Raw genomic sequence first — 22,471 nt, 5'->3', positions numbered from 1 at the left:
TGCTGGATTCTGTTTTCCTGCCTTCCCACCACTTAGGTGGATTAGTCTCGTCCCTTCCTTGCTTCACTAATGCTGTTAAATCCTCCATCTGTTTCTGCAGGCCTGAAGATCAGCTTCATTCATGTTTTGATTCTTCTTTGTCATGCCCTTTGCTTGCCAGAACCGAGGCTCTCGATACCAATTTGTGATGACAGAGAAGAGAAAGAAGAGAGAAGATTTTCAGAGGAGCAGAAAAGGTTTAAGAAATTCAGAATTCATTTCAATGAAATGATGCATAATCCTCCTTCCAGGTACAATTATTTTATACCGTGTACTACAAATCTAACAAGCCAGCTGGCTTAGATTCTAACTAATTCTGTTACTGCATATTATCTTAGGCTTCTCTGGTGGACTTCTCTGTTGGGCTCAAGGCTGCTGGGTCTTCAAACATTAATTAGGTTTAATGAACCCGTGCTCCTCACGTGACCTTCACTTCATCAGGTAACAATCCTAATTCCTTCAGCAATCCCTAACCCTCGTTTATCATTTTCCCCAATTCTCTCTTCACCTCCCCGATCGTCTTTTCCTCCTTCCTCATCTCCTTCTCCAACCATGACAGATCATTAGACTGTTGAGTCTTACTATATTAATGACATAACACATTAATGAAAATGTTTAAATTTCCCGCGGGGGGGTCGCATTTTCTGTAAATAAACGAAGGAAAAGAGTATGGAGTGTTATTACGTAATTCCAGAAATTTCTAATACAACACGGGAATCAATAATAAAGAATCACAGGAAGCTCCTCTTAGAAAGAAAACATAAGTGTTATCTTCAACAGAATGAACTCAGTTCAAAAATGGGCATTCAAGTTTCATCTGAAACTCTTAACCTAAGGCGACGTTCTTTAAAAACAATAAAAGCATATATCCCCCATTTCACACACTAATCGATCTTGACAGATGAGTAGATAAGTCTGGTGAACCAGAAACATGCATAGAACCCAATGGTGCCTGTTAGCACAAAGAAGGCGTATGAAGCAATCAGCATGTAGCCAAAGTATAGGATCCCTGAAACCAGCTTAGTGATCTCTAGCTTTGTGAAGAAAGAACGTGGCATAGAGGAAGAGGTACAAAGCCGAGGAGCCGGATGTGAGGTATGACCTCCACCACCACAGATAATCTTCACTGCATAGCTGGAAGTAACAAAGCACGATGGTTATTTCAGCACAAGTGATGAGGAGGATAATCAATACCAGGAAGAGGAAACCGAAGATGTAGTAGAACTGGTTCAGCCAGATTGAGTAAGAATGAAGACAGCTCGATGAACAGCTCCGAATGGAAGTATTCCCCGATCAGAATAGAGAAAGTCGGTTCATGTACCAAGCCTGCTCGGGGATTTGCCTTGGATTTTATTCGTCTTCACAGGATCCGATTGCTGCTTCTTGAACCCAACTAACCACCCACAAAACAAGTGGAACTGAAATTCCAAACCAAAGGAGCACTAGAGCAAACATTGTCCCAAAAGGCACGGCTCCAGAAGATTTCTGGCCCCATATAAGAGCATTTAAGACAAAGAAGATGGCGAAGACAATGCCTGGGAACATGCATGCAGTCCTGAAAGCTATTTTCTTCCGTCTGCTCCTTTAAACATTTTGTATAGACGGGCAGATGCATAGCCAGCAAAAATGCCCTGAACCCAAAGTAATAGCATAGCTGTCATAAGACCACCTCGTTCGAAGGGGAAAGGAATCCAAAAACAGCAAAGATCATGGTAACAAGTACCATGCCCAAAAATTGAACACCGGTGCCAACATAGACACACAGTAGGTCAGAATTAGATGGAGGCCTGAAAACATCTCCATGGACAAGTTTCCATCCCGTCTCCTCTTGGGCCTCTTCCTGAGTCTCAAGTTCATTATACCGAGAAATATCACGATAAAGTGTCCTCAGCATGATCATTGCTACCATACCCGAAAGGAATAGAACAATCATCAAAGAATTGACAATTGAGAACCAGTGTATTTGGTCATCATTCATTAAAAGATATGCATCCCATCTAGATGCCCACTTCACATCACTTTCCTGAGTCGCACAGCAAAATTTAATAATATTAGCACCTCATAGGTGACAGATGCTAGCTTTACTTCAAGAAATGGAGATGCAAAGAGAATTTTTTTTGCAAGTGATATTTTTCAGTAGAATCTACTTAATCACAAAGGAATATCAACTTTATGAGATCAGCTCATCGTTGACACAAAAACAAAATTAAGCACTCCAACTGTCAAGACCAAAATCTAGTTAAAGTTGAAGAGCTTACCTGGTATTCAACGTCATAAGTGAATATTATCTCATTGTTTGCTTCAACTTCTTGAGGAGTGTTGGAGTTAACAACTGTGCGCTTATTATGAGGATCACATGTTGTTAAACGAGTTTTTTCATTCCATGTCCCCTCATATTCATGTCTAATACTGCATTGTTTTAGAACACAAAGAAAATGCATCAAAACATGATACTAAAATCTCAGCCACAGAAACCTAGAATTGAAAAAATATATAGTAGAATATGCTAGAATTCACATGAACTAACCTGTATGGTTTAACCTCAAATCCCACAATTCTAGCAGAATCAGTTTGTGAGTCCCTATGATATTTGACAGTAAATGCTAAATGGTTGTGAATGAAATATTTTTCTTCCTTGCTCTGTGAATAATCAGAAAACATAAGCAGACAGAGACATAGTACCCTATATATCCACAAATTAAAGAATTTTTGCTTTTAATAGATAGAATGTTTACCCCAGTGTATTTTCCTTTGAGCCCAACATGGTAGCCGAGCTGATAAAAAACAGAAGAATCCTGATCTGACCTTCTAATGGGAACAACAAGGGGAAGGTTATCCAGTATCCTGTCAAATGAATCAAAAATAATAAGAAAGAGAACCTAGGAACTAGTTATTAAAAGATTGAAAGATGAATTCCATGTCAGAATAATAAAATGGCATACATATTGACTCGATATTCATCACCAATCTTTTCCTTAAACTGCTTTGCAGTTTTGGCATCAAGTGTAATGCGGCAAAGAACAGTACACATTTGTGGCTCTCGCATTTTGAACTGCATTAATTAAAAATCAAAGGGTTAGTGGCCATAACAAACAATCAGCCCTAAATCAACAGAAATACTAATAACTAACCACATAAGGAGAGTTTTCAATTCGGTCACCACGAAGCACTTCCCCAAGATTCTCTGTGCTGTCAACTATCTTTTGGGGTGGACAGAAAGGAATCGAATAGTAAGAGTAAGGAAGTTGAGTCTTTATTGATGTCAATTTGTTCACCTTCACCTTCAAAGGATCTCCCTGCAACCCCAACAAATGAATCAAAACAAAAGAAGGCCAAAATGGTTCCTTAATGAACACTCCCCAAAATATCATGGCATGTAGTGAGAACCTAAAGTGGTTAATCAAAATCATTACCAATTAGGCACCTGTGGTAAGTACCAAGTAACCAAACACCATAAGAATCAAGTATACTTTGGTCTTTCCATTATGACATTCCATAAATTAAATCTCTTTCCAGGATACATTTCCTAAAAATCGTAAGCAATAACTATTCTAGGTAACATTACAGAATATGATCAGCATTAAGTATAACTGATTAAGTATGCATGACAAGTATGCAACCAAATCAATCACCATAAAGAACAAGTATGCTTAGGTAGCATTACAGAACATGAACAGCAGAGTAGAATCTCAAATGCCTATGATAAATGCAAGGATGGAATAAATTTATTTATTTATTTATTTATTTGAAGGCAGATGGAATAAATTTATAAATTAGCTAAAAGGATGCATGCTCAACGTTTTCAAATAAAAGGGGGGAAAACTGAAACTGAAATTAAGTGAAATGAAGTTAATTTGTTCTAACTTCTAATTTAAACGACCTATCTGAATCTGAGATATAATTTCCATTTCCAACACAAATTTTTCATTAACTTTCTTCCAGTAGCGATCTATATGAATCCTATCTAAAGCAAAAGAGGTTAAAGTGAAGATAAAAAATTAAAAACCAGATTGTGTAAATTAAACCTCAATCTAGGATACAGTTCCTAAATCTTAACCAATAATTATTCTAAGGTAGCATTAAAGAACATGATCAGCATAAAGTAAAATTACAGAAGCCTTAGATGAAAACCAAAAATGGAATAACAAATTAGCTAAATCAGTCCACGATCAACGTTTTCAAATAAAATAATGAAACGGAAAATGAAATCATCAAGTGAAAATTTCAGTTAACTTATTCAAATGAAAAAGCCTAGCTGAATCTGACAAGTTATTTCCATTAATTTTCCCTCTCGGAAGGATCTTATATGAATCCTATTATTCTCCCACAAATCCAAACCAGATCAAGCAAACAAGAAAGAAACAGAGAAATCGGAAGTCTACCTTCTGGAAGTCTTCGGGGCGACACCGGGGAGGTAGAAGCAGTGAGAACTGTGGATCAAAAGGAGGAAGAGGAGCGGCCATACGATCGAGACGGTCCGATCGTTCATAGATATGGATCGAGACCCCATTTTGACGGTGGAGGAACGCTTTCTTTGAGAAGGGACAGGGTGAAATGAGATCTGATAAAAAAAAAAAGGAAGAGCGTATATATTTATCTATTTATGCCCCTTGGCTTGGTTGGGTTTTGATTTTTCTTATCCACCGTGTCCGTGTGGTATGGGACCTGGTGGTGAGTCTATTCGGAATCAACTGTCGGTCACAACCATCGGTTATGGTAATGGATTGGCGGGTCTCTTTGGATCCGACTGCTCCAATATAGCCCCATTGCGTTTGGATTTTATCTATTGGTTCATGGGAAGGTTCTGAGCCTAAAGTCAATTGTTTAATTTGTTTATCTTCGTAAACAAATTTAGAAATCTATTTATAAACTCATTTATTAGTATATTCATTTAATTTTGATTAATTTTATAGAAATCCTCTAATTTTATTAAAAAAATAAATATATAGAATTACAATAAAGATTTACAAACTAACCGTAAACATAAACTAAATTATAATTAGGATATTTTACTATAATCATTGACAAAAAATAGTCACTTAGATCACACAATGACAAAAAAAGATTAAAAAATTTAACCAATGCTCGAACAAAATAAAGATATGAACAAATCTGACTGCGTCGGTAAACAAACTACAAAAGGAGATGAAGCTACTGAAGACCACCGACAAATCGCAAATCAGAGTCAAGCAAGGTGAGAAAACTATCCACAAACGCAAAACTTGTATTCAAATCAATCTGATGGTCCAAAGCAGAGAAGATCAACATAATAACAAATAAGCGACATCTTGATCAGTCGTGTCGATGTCAAATCCAACTCTGAAAAAATAAACGAAAACAACAGCAAAAAAATCGTAAGTTAAAACAACAAAAAAACATAGATAAATGCATCATAAAGACATAGACATGTCACAAATACATAAGTATTCTTATTAAAAAGAACTAAGAAAACAAAGAAAAAAGATAACCAGGGGGCGACAATCAACATAAAAGTCGGTAGCACCGCTGGTTAAACAAAATTAAAAAAGAAAAAATTAGATTGATCAATAAAATTGACACAAGTTGTAAAGAAGAAAAAAAAAGAGAGAGAAGAGGAGGAAGAAAGCGGCTAGGATTTTTTATATTATTTATTTTTGATTATTTTCTTTAAAAAATAATTATAATATTTATATGTACTTGTTTACAGTACTATCAATTCAAGTAAAATACACCAGAAGTCACTTAACTATACTAAAATGATCATTGTAGCCACTAAATTTTAAAAATTATTAAATGATTATTAAATTTATTATAAAATAATAACTATAAAAGTTTAAAAATTTAATAGTTATTTCGTAATAGTTTAACAAAATTTAATAATTATTTTATAATCAATTAACAAACATTTATTGTCATTTTAGAACTTTTAAAAGTTTAGGGACTAAAACAATCATTTAAGCATAGTTTAGTAATCGTTAACGTACTTTAACCTTAATATTTAAAGGTACTTATTTTATATCTAAAAGGTAAAAGATATATTTATCCTAGTTTTGTTTATTGTTCAAGAACAGATTTTTCATTGTCTGTAAACATATTCAATTATATACCTGAATATATTTATCTAATGTTCATAAATATATTTATTTAATGAATAAATTACGTTTTTAGTCCGTTTTAGTATCTAAACTTTTATTTTTTTCAAAAGTATACCTAAAGTTCAATTTTAGTTTCATTTTAGTAAATTACGGTTTATTTTAGTCCGTTTTAATATCTAAACTTTTAATTTTTTTCAAATGTATACCTAAACTTTAGTTTTAGTTTCATTTTAGTATCTCATTGTTAAAAATTTTAATTTTTGTCTCATTTTAGTACCCCTTTCAAAACTTAACGTTAAGTTTGAAAAAATTGAAAGTTAAAATACTAAAACAGTCCAAAACTAATAGTATAGGTATTAAACACGATAAGTTTTTAACAATGGGTACTAAAATGAAATCAAAACTAAACGTTAAGTATGCTTTTGAAAAAAATAAAAGTTTAGATGATAAAACGAACTAAAACTGATAATTTAGATATTAAATGTGTAATTATAAATACGTTTATAAACAATAAACAAAAGAAAATAAATATGTTTGATATGAATAATCATGAACATGAAAGGAAGATGTTTATAAACATTAAAGAAAATAAAATAAATATACATAATTATAAATACATGTACACATACAGTTCTAAATTTTTTAACAAGCATGAATCAAACATAAACAAACTTAAAAATAATCAAACATAAGTGAAGATTTATTTATTTAAGCCACATTCATTTACATCCATAAACTCAAATATATGCCTTCCCGGTCAACCACCCACGATAAGAAGTCCTATCAGCCGTTATCAGAACTTTTAGTGCAGGCAGCAAGCCCTCCATATCCATAAGACTGTTATATAAAAGAATCAAGCAGATGTGTACTTTTCTGAAATGAACAAAGAGAAGTAAGGTCAACGGGTTGTTATCTGATGAATCTGATCTTGCCCAATGTTTGAAGATGGCTTAACACTACAAAGCATTTCCGTTTAGCTCACCAAGAGAAGATAATTGCTAACAACTTGCTATATCCTGAAAACACAAGTGTACAACAACTGCATTAATGTTATTCAGGCAAATTATTGGCTTCAAATTTAAAGTAAAAAAGGGTAAACGATCCATTTCTACCTCATGCATGAGAGATCCTGTTAATCCTAGCTCGTGTATCAGTTTCATCTCTCTTGTTTTCTTGGTTAAGATTAAGAAATCCAGAACCCTAAGACCTAATAGTCAAAGGACTCTAACCTCAGAATCACAAATTGATCTAACCATACGTTTTCAGTACATTCTTTAAGGTTTTCAAGATGGTTCCAAGCAGTATCGTGATTTGAATATCTTGCAGTTTTGAAAATTATAAACATGATTATAACCACCATGCTGACAAATTAATCTATTTACAAAGCTAAGTTTGGCTTATGGTGCTAAACTCACCATAGGGCATTTACATAGGAGATCAATAACGATAGGAACAATAGAAAAGTTACAATTAAGAACAAGTTAATTGTAAGTTTTACGTTGTTCCTGTTGCATTTAATTATAAGTTTTTTGAAACTAGAAACACAGCTCCGTGTAGTCAACTGCACATACATGTTGAACACACTCATGGACAAACTTATCATAGATTCATGAGAAAAAAACCTTCAAATAAACTATAACAGATGTTAATTAGACAAAGCATCTCAACAGTCAAGGAGACAATCTTAGTTTTCAAAACACATCTAAGGCGTCAGATGCAGGTAAGTGCGGAACAAAACAACTTTAGAGAGATAGGCGCTACAAAACGAGAAGCCTTCCCAAACACGAGCTTTGAGGCCTCTTCTGCACAGACTCTAGGCATGCACTTTTGTTGTCTTAGGAATGAGAGACCTGCTCAGTTGCTCTTTTGTCTCTTCCACCAAAACATACCGCATATGCATTATGATTGGAAATAGAAAAAGAATAAAAAGAAAAGAATTCACGAAGATATGTTAGTTTGGTAAGTAAGTGTGATTTAAGATTTATTCTTGTGCCTTATGTTCTCATAAATATACAACAGTGATGGGTAAAACACGAATCACATTAATGAGAGTAGAAAAGACATTGCTCCTTCATGTAAGGAGACTACACAAGTTTCCTTATTCTATAATACATGAATCCAACTATATATTAATGGCAAGAGTTAAGTACATGAATCCGACAACATATTAACGGCAATAATTAAATGTATGAATCCAACTACATATCATCTAAGTTAATCAGAAAATAGAAAAGATAACAACGCAGTGACATGTAAGCCGTTTGGCATTGAGCTTTCTATCTGACTGTAAAACCAGGTGAAATGCAAGTTGTGAATATAATTAGTTTTGAACAATAAAACATTAAATTAAATAATATTTAAATAACAATGGTAAATAAATAGACTATGGCGGTAGATTAAGTGATTTAAGAGTGAACCAATGGGCAACGAGTGTGAATATGTCATAGAATTGATTTATAAACTTTATAGCATAAAAAGTGTCTCGCCTACGAAAGGCATCATGTGTCTTAAGCCTAGGCTCCGGGACTATCTGCGCCTCGGTTTTAAAACTAAGGAGACAGTCGATCATTAGTGCAATGCCTTGAGACTCATACAAGCAACAGCACTCCGAAATCCAAATCAATATCATAATTGGTAAAAGCAACCATTTTTCCTTCTATCTAGTAACAAAACCATACTCTGACACAATCGGAGCACAGGGCGTTGAAAGAATTAGTTGGTGCATGCATTATTATGAATTTAGATGGGCTGCATGACATTAAGGATTCCACAATTTGACAATCTATACAAAGACTACCAGTACCATCTTGTTAAGAATAATACATGGCATTTGTCATTAAGACATGGTTCGATCGAAAGCAGTGAATAAAATAAGAAATGACCAGACAAATTTGACCTTTGGATGTGGGGGGAAAGGATCGAATGAAACAGGCCAAATTAATTCATATTCCACATAATAGATTGCTATACATGGGGCATTGTTTTTTCTAATGAAATATAAAACCTGCAAAAAACAACCGCATATAGTTAAATCAGTACAAGTAAAAATATACATGTTATATTATCATCCCCAACGATAAAGTATAAGCAAGATGTGTGTGGCTAGTGCTGAATATTTAATGAAATGCAAACCCTAGAAAGAGCTACACACAGTATACTGAAAATAAAACCAACCTTTCCTTCATCCTTTTTCGGGTAACAAAGTCAGATTTTGCCTGCAAAAAAGTAGTTAACCAAGAAATAAGGCATAAGTTGATGACAAGATGACCTCGTATTGTCTCATTGTTCATGTATTTACAATATAAAGACAAATAATTTTGAATTCAGAAATCAAAGAACAAAGGATGCAAACAGGACAAAATTAAAAGCACAGACATCTATTGTCTACAGTAAAATATTTCCATTTCCCAAAAGAAAACCGCGCAGATTGAAATACGTCGATTGCATGTAACGTTTACCTTGGGTACAAATCAATCATAGAGTTAAATGCTTCTGCAGACGCAAGAAGTTACAAAGACCCCAAACAAAAGTGCTAAATAGATGCAAGTGCTTTAAATGAAACAAGATCAGCATTTCCAAGTTAATACCAAACTGAGTAATAATTTTATACCAATGAACAAGCCACGACTCAGCGTTACAAAACTCAAAAAAAAATCAATCTCCCTGCAGTAGGAACATAAAAGGCAACCAGTTTTACAAATAGGCAACTTGTTACTGTTACAAGATAGGGTTATAAATTGAACTCACGAATAGGAAGCTCCATTTGCAACTGAGAATACAAGCAACCTGGTGCTGCTGGATTCAGGTGGAAAAAAGAACTCCAAGCAAGACAAATTTCTAGGAGAAATCTGGATACGGTTTCATGCGTAGGAATAAAATAATGTAAAAGATGAAGATAGTGCTAACAAGTAACAAGAAGAAAATTTCCAAGAAAATTATATAAGAGGGCTTGGTTAAAGAGGACCATAGTAGCTAATTGTAGGCACTGGATAACACGAATGGTCCCATGCTAATTAATCGTTTTGCCGCTAAATCTGCACAGTGAATAACATCAAAAGTCACGCTTTGAATCCATTAATTGTATTTAAAAAGTTAATTGACATAAATTAATCATATTGGGATACAGTAACAGGTATAGAAAATAACCATATTACAATACACAGTGAAATCATAAGTAGACAACCATCTTCAGTGGCGCCTGCAGTCAAATTCGACTCCTCTCCAGACAAATCAATGGCAAAGATCATAGAAGGAAACGGAAGGTACTAAGGGAGACGAAAAAAGAGAGAATATATGGAACAAAAACAGGCCGAAAAGTGTCCCAAAGGTCAAATTCCGGCACTGGAATCTGACAGAAAGAGAAGTGAGCACACAAAAACAATTGTATAGCCTTATACAAGTGCCTCTGTATGCTCACTCTCTTCTGTCAATTTCTATGTCCCATAGAATGAGGATTTGAGGACACAAAGACAGTAAACATATGAAGAACCAAAGAATAAAAAACAAAAGGTAAAGAGTTTGCCATATAAGGAAAGAAACCCAGAGTCAGATCTGAAAATACAACAACAGCCACTAATGGGAAAAAAGTACCAAAAGTAAGACCTTCAAATCCACGATCCATGCCGTTTTCAGAAAAAATGGTTTCAAAAAACGACATGTTTTAGGGTTTTCATTCCTATAAAGGTAAAAAGGAAAAAAAAACAACCTGGTAAGAATCATAAGCTAGGAACTGAAAGAACCAAAACCCCAACATCAGAACAAGAAGAAAGAAAGAAAAAAACTCTTCCCGTTGTTCATCGTCATCACTAGTCTTTATTTTCACTTGTCTTTCAGTCTCTCTCTCATCATGCAGCACGCACGGGTGTCGGACACGTACTCAAGTGTCCTTTTTCTTTCACAGAACAGCTTATCCAACAACAATAGTGTCGATTAGTGACGCATCAACAGCACAAAACTCAAAATGAAAACAAAATATAAACAAGTAAAAACCACAACGACAGAAAAAAGAGTAAGAAAAACCGAGAGGATACAAGCAAGACGCTCCCCACTGCATATATATAGAACAGAATCCGTTCTAAACCACTAGGCGAAAAAGAGGAAAAAAAAAAGTCACTGATTCACTTACTTGTGTGTAGGTAATTTATTGGCCGGTTGACCGTCTGATGCATTTTCTTGTGTTGATGGAAATCAATAGTGACCGTCAGATCAAGCGGACCAGGGTTATTTTCGTTCGTTACTGGTCTGGGCTCCTTGGAACTGGGACGATTGGCCTGCGTCATTCGTGGATACCAAGTTAAGCGTTCATCGGTTGCCCTCCCTCCACTGCCTGTTTTGGGCAGAGGTTCATACCAATCAGATCCTTTGCTTTCTAAGGGTATGATTGTCTTATCGACCAAAATAGTGACGTGACAATCACTGATTTGGAGCTACTTTTTGAGCGGCTCTATGCAATGGATAAGGTGGTCTTAATTAGGGTTTTCACAAAAAATCACTGATTAGCCAAATTATGTGAATTTGGTCAGCCTCCTAAGGAGGTTGAGATTGAATCGTGATATCTGTTAACGGGTTTATCATTTTCTTCTCTCCCCTGTTCTAACTTTCATGGATTGATTTCTATGTGGATAACTCAAGTATTTGCTTTTTTTAACCTAAATAATTTTTTAATTTATTTCTCAATTTAAAACATTTTTACGGGGAGAATGTGGCCAGTTTTTCCAGAGTATGTTATTAGCAGGAAGGGAACAATATTTGAATTCGATGAGTTTCAATTTAATTTAATTTAATTTAATTGGATATATATATATTTAGGTCAAATTTTTTAAAGTATAAGTTTGAATCGGGTCGGATTTTAGGGTAAAAAATATTTGAGTTAATCCAAAAATAATATAATTATATCTTATATATATTTAAGGATAGTTATAAGAATATACTTCTCTATATTTTTTTTTTCAACTATATCCCTACTTTATTAAATAAAATTAAGAATTATATATTTTTGTGTCGAGTCGAGTTGCGTTAGATGCATATTTTATCTTAAAAGATAAGTCAGATTTATGATTAGTTAAAATCATGTTAGACTCGAATCGAACTAAATTAAGTGAAAGATATATTTTTATAGGATTTGATCGAATTAATAGAAAATCTAACCGAACTCCACTCATGTTCATCCGTAATTATTAGTATGGAAACATAGTCATTTAATTCAAGATTATCCAAAAAGAAAACATTGATCGAATTTCAGTCCCTGTGCAAATAGTAGCTATTCCACCTCTTCCAAAAGGGGCAAAGGACCCAGTAGGGCGCAATCCAATCGTGTGTATAAACAACGATCATTGAAGATTTAGAGGATTGAATTATAAGTTGATTTTATGGAATTATCATTCCATGAATTTGAGCTAACTATGAAAATAGACTAATTAGATAAACATAAAATTTGAGTTTATTGTCAACGAAAAAAAGTTGTATTGAAATAATTTGGGTACAAATTACTCCCTCCGTCTCACTAAATGTGTTACTTTCAAAAAGTCAAAAAAATAATAGAAAGTCGTTAGTTTTATTAAAAATAGAAAATATCCAAAATTACAATGAAGATTTACAAGTATAACCGTAAACCTAAAATATAATTATGACATTTTTCTATTACCATAGAGACAAAAATTAGCCACTTATATCACATAAGGACCAATAAGAAAAAAGTTGTATTGAAATAATTTGGGTACAAATTACTCCTTCCATCTCACTAAATGTGTTCATTATTGACTTTCAAAAAGTCAAAAAAAATTGATAGAAAGTCATTAGTTTTATTAAAAATAAAAAATATCCAAAATTACAATGAAGAATTACAAGCAAAACCGTAAACCTAAAATATAATTATGACATTTTCTATTACCATAGAGACAAAAATTAGCCATCTATATCAAATAAGGACCAAAGAAGGAAAAAGTTGTATTGAAATAATTTGGGTACAAATTACTCCTTCCATCTCACTAAATGTGTTCATTATTGACTTTCAAAAAGTCAAAAAAATTGATAGAAAGTCGTTAGTTTTATTAAAAAAAATATATCCAAAATTACAATGAAGATTTACAAGCATAACCGTAAACCTAAAATATAATTATGACATTTTTCTATTACCATAAAGACAAAAATTAGCCACCTATATCACATAAGGACCAAAGAAGGAAAAAGTAAAAAAACTAACAAAAAACTCAAATAAAATAAAGATATGAACATATCTAATTGCATCGATAAACGAATCACAAAAGAGGATGAAGCTACTGAAAGATAACCAAGAAATCGCAAATCAGAGTCTTGCAACGTGATAAAACTATCCATGAATGCAAAATGTGTATTCAAATCAAACTGAGGGTCCAAGGCAGGAAAGATCATCATGATAAAAAATAAGCTCCATCTTGATCAGTCGTAGCGATATCAAATCCAACCCTGAGAAAAAAGATAAACAAAAACAATGGCAAAAATCATAAGCTACCAAAAGGCAGAGAAAAACATACCACAAAGGCATATATAAACGTGTCATAAAGACAGATAACATGTCACAAAAACTACAATAAAATGGGTTTTTAGCGGCGTTTTTTGAACAAACGCCGCAAAAGACTCTGACTTTCATGGTGTTTGTAAACAAACGCCCCTAAAGACTCATATTATAGTGGGGATTTTATACAAACGCCGCTATAAACTCGTACTTTAGTGGCATTTTATACAAACGCCGCTATAAACTCGTACTTTAGTGGCATTTTATACAAACGTCACTAAAGACTCGTACTTTAGTGGTGTTTTTGTAAAAATGCCGCTATAAACTCGTATTTTAGTGGCATTTGTGTTTACAAACGTCGTAAGTTTACAGTTTTTAAGTCCTGTGCCCCTTTAACCCTTTTTCATTTTGCCCCTTTAACCCTAAATCATCTGCAATTAACAAGGACTCTCATTTTCCCTTTGCCATTAAACAAAAATAATAAGTAAAAGAACAGTAACCCTAGAAATCCAAAAGGAGAATAATTTATATTCCGCGTCAGAGTTGGATTTCAGAGCCGGTTAATGCTGAGTTTTGGTGAATTTGAAGAGGATCAAAGAGAGGGTCTTCCGATAAATGCTCTCTCTATATCTCCCCTTCAAATTTGCTTATTTTTTAATGTCGTCTCCCTCTTTATTCTCTCCCCCCTTCACTCTCTTTTATATATGGGTTTTTGTTAAATGTATGTAATATAACTTTCCCCTGAATCATGTGATGGGTTTACTTTTGTTTATTATTGTTTACCATCTTAGGTATTATTATTGTTTATTCTAGTTAACAATGTTGAACTACATTATATTTTACGTTAATGTAAACTTTGATATATTATTATTTATTTCAATTTTCTTGTTATGGATTTCAAGTTTGTTGTTATGGATGGCAAGTTTATTAGATAATGCTACAGGTTAAATTTGGGTAACAAAAGAATAAAAACAAAATTTGAAAAATTAATTTTAATTCGCGACGTTTGTATAAAAAAACGCCACTAAATACATAGTTAATACCGACATTTTTGAAAACACCACTAAAGATCTAGATCTTTTACGGTGTTTATACATAAAACACCACTATATACTTAGTCAATAGCGACATTTTTAGGAATAAACGTCCCTATATGACATAACATTTAGCTGTGTTTTTTGGAATAAATGTCACTATATGTCAGAACATTTAGTGGCATTTTTGGGACAAAATGCCACAAAAGAAAAGATAAATACCGACGTTTGGAAAAAAATCGCTAAATATCATAACCTTTAGCGGCGTTTGTGAACGACAGATGTCGCTACCTTTCACGGCGGTTGTTTCAGCGATGCTTTTTGCGGCATTTGTTTTTGCGCCACAAAGATTTGTAGCGACGACTGAAAAAACACCGCTAAAAACATATTTTGCTGTAGTGAAAGACATAATTATTCTTATTAAAAAACTAAAAAAAAAACAAAGAAAAAAATATAACCGACGAGCGACAATTAGCATTAAAATCAGTGACACCGCCAATTAAACAAAATTAAAGAAGAAAAAGTTAGATTGATCAATACAACAAAATGGGTTTATAGCTATATTTTTAACGGCGCCGCAAAAGACTCTGACCTTCACGGCGTTTGTATATAAATGCCGCTAAAGATTCGTAATGTAGTGGCGCTTTTATACAAACGTCACTAAAAACTCATACTTTAGTGGTGTTTTTGTACAAATGTCGATATAAACTAGTACTTTTGTGGCATTTTTATACAAATGTTGCTAAAGACTCATAATTTAATGGCATTTGTGTTTAGAAACGTCGTAAGTTTACAGTTTTCAAGTCTCGCATCCCTTTAACCCTTTTCATTTTTTCTCCTTTAACCCTAAACCATCTACAATTATCAAGCACTCTCATTTTTCCTCTTCCATTAAACAAAATAATAAGTAAAAGAACTATAACCCTAAAAATCCAAAAAGGAAGAGGATTTATATTCCGCGTCGGAGTTGGATTTCAAAGCTGGTTGATGCTGAGATTTGGTGAAGTTGAAGAGGATCAAAGAGAGGGTTCTTCCGATAAATGCTCTCTCTATATCTCCCCTTCAAATTTGCTTCCTTTTTCATGTATTCTACCTCTTTATTCTCCCCCCTTCACTCCCTTTTATATGGGTGTTTGTTAAATGTATGTAATATAACTTTCCCCTGAATCATGTGATGGATTTACTTTTGCTTATTATTGTTTATCATCTTAGGTGTTATTATTGTTTATTCTAGTTAACAATGTTAAACTACATTATATTTTATGTTAATGTAAACTTTGATTTATTATTATAGATTTCAAGTTTCTTGTTATGGATTTCAAGTTTATTGGATAATTGTCCGCTATTTGTGAGTACTATATATGGGTGTGGAAATATGTGCAAGTATACACAATCGAACAAGTAATACAGTGATAAGTGAGTATCGTCTCCAAATGGATTGGAGGAAATTGATAAGTTCGGTTAAAGCGCTTTACTATGTTACCTAAGTAAAGTTAGTGATGTTATTTGCAAATGAAAAAGATGTGGCAAAATGAATGGATGTTGTGGAAATTGTCTGATGGTAATATGGTAGCAGATTGAGATGTTATGGTAAATTGAATTGTGCTGAGTGCAAACAAATAAAAAATGTAAAGGCAAAATAAACTATAAATACTAGATTTGCTTATAAAAGACTTTAGACTCCTCACACGACAAACTACTATGGGAATGAGTGATAGAAGTTACTTAGGAAATTTAAGTCTACTTCTCAGAATGGTCTTACTTCTATGCATTCTCTGCCCTACAGAGTTTACTAAGGGTACCCTATGCTATCTCTAGTAAGGGACTCGACAGATTGAAGATGCCTTGGCAAAACTGATTGGCGTTAGCTACTGCAAGGATCCTATTGGTCTAGATAACATGATATGTCTTGGAAATACCTTTTTGCGACAGCATTAACATCTAACATATCGCTCATACACAACTCCTTTTAGTCGAATGAAATCCTAGCCTTATCTCTAAGGTGGATTAGGTCTAGTTACTATCTAGAACCCCTTGTTTATGTGGTTCCCCCTAGTTTCTCTCGAACACTAAGGATGTGTTACCTAGAACCTTAAGGCGCTAAATAAACAAAATAGAATATAACATAGAAAAATAACCATTCATTAAAGCAAAACTTAAATATCCAAAATAAACTCCCACCAAATAGGATTAGTTCATGGTGGGGTTCGAAATAAGTAAGCACAAAGCAAGTTAATCCATTCCTTACAACCCAAAAGATAAAATATGAAAACAAAGAGCAAAGGGAAAGAGAAAAAACCTTCAACGTGCACTGTAGGAGCTTCCATCGGCCACCACGAACTGTCCCAGCAAACTAGCTCCTCTCGGACGCCTAGAACGCCACTCCCTCTAGCTTGTCAACGGAGGAATGCCATGACAAAATGATTGACGGAAAAAGAAAGATCTTTTTCTCTGAATTTTTAGGCTCTTGGCGGCTGTCTAAAATTCTCCAAGTCTCCTCTTCATTGTGGCCTCATCTTCTATTTATAGGGAGAGAATGAACTTAGGGTTTTATGATAAAATTACCCTAGTACCCTAAAGTTCATTCCTTTTATGTAAAAGACGGTGCATAGATGGTAATGAGCCCCTCCTTTATGGCTGATTGCAGAAATAACGCATGGTCAATGACAGCTGACTCTTACTAAAAATATATTCTTTGACTTTTTCTGTCCAGAAATGATGTCCAAGTTGTCGCGATAATCGTATTTTGCTCAGTAGTCTCATCATGTCATGGCAATTCCCTTTTTCTTATCCTTACTCCCAAATCCTGCACATCATCAAACAAAATACCTTCCCCATAAAAGCAGCACTGATTGCAAAATAAAATGCCTCGGCAAAAAGAATTCCACCACATGCAACTATATGCTACTAAATGCATCTATATGATCCTATATGAGCTCTTAAACAGTCAATAACTTAAGTGAAAAGGTCCCAAATATGACCTTTTATGGAGTTATCACACCCCCAAACTTAAGTTATTGCTTGTCCTCAAGTAATGGATAATATTAAGAAAAATAAAAATACCATGGCAAGTTCAGAAGTAGAATAGTTATATAGGACAAAATTTCAGCCCTCAGAACATTTGGCTTCAACATGCTAGACTAGTTTGAGAAATCAAGTATTATCCCCTAAGGCAAGATTCTTTATGTGTGTGTGTGTGTGTTTGTATCCAGTCCATGCTTAACAAACCTAAAAATTTTCTACACATGTTTTCTTGTTTTGCCACGACATTTACAATTTTTACTCCCACATTGTTTTCTTTTCCTTTTTTTTCTAACGCTGCTACGAGGGGAGTCAGCCCATCACACCTACCATCCCCACTATAGGTGAAAGAGAGCATACTTTCCACCCCGAGCTAGTCAGGTAGAGTCATCACGTGACTACTTTCATTCACTCATATACCATAGCTGCCATTTATTTATTTGTAGTTTCCAGAAAATGACATGGCATAGCGGAGTGTCCCTCTATAGATATGCCGAAGCATTTATTCACAACTTCATTTTTTCTTTTTCTTTTTACAAAATAGGGTTTTCATCATTTATGCCAAGACATGCAAGAGTTCTTTTATAAAAAAATTCTAAGTTCCTTAAGCATGAAAAGCATACAATCGTGTATTCAAAGGTTTTAAAGAAGCAAATCCTAGAGTTGGTTCTATCATCCTCAACAGTCATGTACATTCAATCCTAGCCATCAAGAATTCATCATCATCGGGCATCCTTAATTTATTCTAGGAAACCAATTCAACCACTTACTAATGTCATGGCATATTCATTATACTAATACTAACATGCAATGATTTAAGAACCCTACCTCCCCCAAACTTGAGAGAAGCATTGTCCTTAATTCTAAATAAAAACTAAGAAAAATCTAAACTACATGCTATGAAATTCAATGCAATGCAAGGTACCTTGGCTTTACGCTTGTGGTGGTGCGACGGTCGTGCTACGTGTGCGCTTTTGAAATTGTGTGGGACTGGAGTGTTCATAATCTGATGCTGGTACGGTGGAAATTTGGATGGAACCTAACCTTGAAAGAAAAATAAAATAGTAAAATAAAAGGAAACTGAACAAAAATAGTAACAAAATAAACATTTATTTATGCACAAGAGTAAATCCAAAATGTAACGGCATCTTCAAGATGTTTGACCAGTTTCGACATCATGCAAGAGGAATGCAGATTTGTCACGCATGGGTGGAGCTCCTTGGAAAACCTTCAGGCGCTGGCCATTGACTTTAAAGATGGACTTTGAATGGTCCCGACCATCGTGACTTCAAATTGCCAGATAAGAGTTTGAGCCTAGAGTTAAACAAGAGAACTTTCTGGCCTATATGAAAATGCCGAGGCAAAAGCATTCAGTCATGCCACTTCTTGGTTTTTTCCTTATAAAGCTTGGCATTTTCATATGCTTGTGCTCGAAACTCTTATATTTCATTCAGATCGAGTAACCATTTTTCCCCAGCTAGTTGCGTGTCAAAGTTCAACTTCTTGATTGCCCAGTATGCTTTATGTTCTAGCTCAACAGGTAGGTGGCAGGCTTTTCCATATACCATCTTGAAGGGCTACATTCCCATAGGTGTTTTGAATGCTGTCCGATAAGCCCATAGTACTTCATCCAGTTTTGGGGACCAGTCTTTCCTTCGAGGGTTCACTACCTTCTCGAGGATTTGTTTGATTTCTCGATTGGACACTTATGCTTGCCCATTTGTTTTTGGGTGATATGCCGTGGCAATTTATGTCGCACTCCATATTTTTGTAATGCCTTGGCAATTACCTTGTTATCAAAATGAGTGCCTTCGTCTCTGATAATAGCCATTGTTACTCCAAATCGAGTAAAGATGTTTTTGCGAAGAAACTTGAGCACCGTCTTCGAGTCATTCCTCGGTGTGGCAATCACTTCAACCCACTTAGATACATAGTCCACCGCAAGCAAGATGTATAAATCTCCAAAAGAAGATGGGAATGGTCCCATGAAATCAATGCCCCAAACATCAAAGAGCTATATCTCCAAAATATTTTGCAGTGGCATTTCGTGTCGTCTGGAAATGTTCCCAGTGCGCTGGCATCTGTCACGTGCTTTGCAAACTCGTGGGCATCCTTAAACAATAATGACCAATAAAAGCCTAATTGGAGGACATTTGCATCAATCCTCGCACCTCTAAAATGCCCTCAGCATGGTGTTGTGTGGCAATGGTGTAAGATATCTCGTTGCTCCTCTTTGGGGACACACCGTTAAATCATTTGATCGACACATTATTTAAACAAGTTTGGATTGTCCCAAAATAGAACTTGGTATTATGCAGAAACTTCTTCCTGCCCTGGCTGTTCAATTCATAAGGAAAAATTCCACTAACAAGGTCAGAGTACCACGGAATTGTCATGGCATATAGAATTTTCTCATCAGGGAATTCTTCTTTAATATCAAAAATGTCATGGTATTCTAAAATATTTTCTAGTCTAGATAAATGATCTGCAACCTGGTTTTCAGTACCTTTCCTATCGATTACCTCTAAGTCAAATTCATGCAGTAGTAATATCCACCTAATAAATCTAGGCTTGGCATCTTTCTTGTTCACTAAGTATTTTATAGCTGAGTGATCGGTGTGAACTATGACTTTGGTGCCTATCAAGTATGGCCTAAACTTGTCAAATATAAATACCACGACAAGTAATTCTTTCTCAGTGGTAGTATAGTTTAATTGTGCCTCATTTAAGGTACGACTAGCATAATATATAACATGGAAAATTTTACCTCTACGTTGTCCAAGCACAGCCCCACGGTAAAATCACTTGCATCACACATTAATTCGAACAGTGCTGTCCAATTTGGGGGAACCATAATAGGTGCAGAGATAAGTCTTAGTTTCAGCTCATTGAATGCGCCATGGCATTTCTGATCGAACACGAATGGCTGGTTCTGTTGAAGCAGGGTGCACAAGGGATTGGATATCGTGGAGAAGTCCTTGATGAATCATCTATAAAACCCAGTATGTCCAAGGAAACTCTGAATGCCCTTGATAGAAGTTGGCGGGGGTAGCTTCTCGATCACCTCGATTTTGGCTTTGTCTACCTCAATGCCCTTTGCAGAAATTTTAGAGCCTAGAACAATGCCTTCGGTCACCATGAAGTGGCATTTTTCCCAGTTCAACACAAGATCGGCTTCCTCGCATTGCTTCAGTACCTTTGCCAAATTGCCAAGGTATTTTTTAAAGTCGTCGCCGGAAACAGAAAAATCATCCATAAAAATTTCCAGAAAATCCTCGACCATATCTGAAAATATGGCTTGCATGCAGCGTTGAAAAGTTATCGGGGCATTACAAAGTCCAAAAGGCATTCTTCGAAAAGCATAAGTGCCATAGGGACACATGAATGTTGTCTTCTCTTGGTCCTCTGGTGCGATGGCAATTTGATTATACCCCGAATATCCGTCCAATAAATAATACAATACCTTGCCAGCAAGTCGATCCAGCATCTGATCAATGAACGGCAAAGGGAAATGATCCTTCTAGGTGGCCTTGATGAGCTTGCGGTAGTCCATGTAGATTCGCCACCCGGTGACTGTGCGTGTAGGTAGCAACTCGTTATCTCCACTTGTCACCACGGTCGTACCTTCCTTATTCAACACACATTGGACGAGACTTACCCAAGAGCTATCCGAAATAGGGTAAATCACTCCAGCATCAAGCCATTTGAGAATTTCTTTCATCACAACTTGCTTCCTGATTGGTTTAATCTTCACTGTGGCTCTATGAATTTGCCATGACATTCTTCTAGCAGGATTTTGTGCATGTATATAGTTGGACTTATTCCCTTCAGATCTGTCATTGTCCATCTTAACGCTCTCTTATTCTGTGACAAAACACTTAACTAACTAGATTCTTGGTTAGGAGTAAGGGCAGAGGAAATAATCACATGCAAAGTTTCATTACTACCCAGATAAGCATATTTAAGATGTTGTGGCAAATTCTTAAGTTCTAGGGTAGGAGCATGCTGTAATGAGGGCTTGGGAGGAACAAACTCTTCAAAATTCAAAGGTTCAAAATTCATACTTGGGTTAGCTTTGAGGAAGCTAGCATGCTGTTCCTCGATAGAAAAATCATTAGGCTCTCTAGCCTTTAAGTCTTCGAATAACCCCTCATCAGGTCCCAACTGAATGAAATTATCTTGGAAAAATTGATCTGCTTCTTTTGTGATTACTGTATCCACTTCTAAAATGCTTTGGCCCTTCTCGCAGTTGATAAGAATGCGACCAGTAGTTAGGAAGGGTCTCCCCAGAATGATGGGTGCTGTGGAATCGACCTCACAATCCAGAATTAGAAAATCAATAGGAAAAACGAACTTGTCAACCCCCATGATGACATCTTCAATTTGCCCCTCAGGACGCACATGTGAACGATCGGCTAATTACAAGATGACAAAAGTGGGTCTCGCATTTCTATCCCAAGCTTTACGAAGATTGACTTAGGCATCAAGTTCACGGTTGAGCCAATGTCAAGCTTGAGCCAAGGTCACATAATGCCTTCCCATCAAATTTGTCTCCTATCGAACATGGGATGATAAAACTGCCTGGATCATGTAACACCCCAACCCGTACCCGACCCGAATACGAGTCCGAGGTGTCACATTGACTTTTCAAATCTGGACACTTAAAGAAAATACCCCGGGTAATTTAAAACTTTGTTTAAAACAAATACTTTAATTTACATCAGAGACCACAAAATACAAGTTTGATCAGAGTATTCATAATTAACGACTTATTACATGCCAACACTCTATACACGCCAAAATACATACTT

At 35.1% G+C, this 22,471-nt stretch overlaps 1 long non-coding RNA gene and 1 pseudogene across 1 annotated transcript; both read right to left on the bottom strand.

The window, feature by feature from the left end:
- Nucleotides 1–838: 838 nt before the first annotated feature.
- LOC120169390 lies at nucleotides 839–4,599 on the bottom strand (annotated as a pseudogene).
- A 2,691-nt stretch (nucleotides 4,600–7,290) lies between these two features.
- On the bottom strand, nucleotides 7,291–7,465 carry LOC120169391. The gene is made up of 2 exons (XR_005520661.1): nucleotides 7,372–7,465; nucleotides 7,291–7,337 (listed from the first exon to the last, which is right to left on the bottom strand). It is a non-coding gene; the product is annotated as an uncharacterized LOC120169391 (long non-coding RNA).
- Between the last annotated feature and the right edge of the window lie 15,006 nt (nucleotides 7,466–22,471).

Source organism: Hibiscus syriacus, unplaced genomic scaffold (assembly GCF_006381635.1).
Source record: "Hibiscus syriacus cultivar Baekdansim isolate YM2019G1 unplaced genomic scaffold, ASM638163v2 tig00111759_pilon, whole genome shotgun sequence".
NCBI lineage: Eukaryota > Viridiplantae > Streptophyta > Magnoliopsida > Malvales > Malvaceae > Hibiscus > Hibiscus syriacus.
This window is presented reverse-complemented; position numbering and strand designations above follow the sequence as displayed.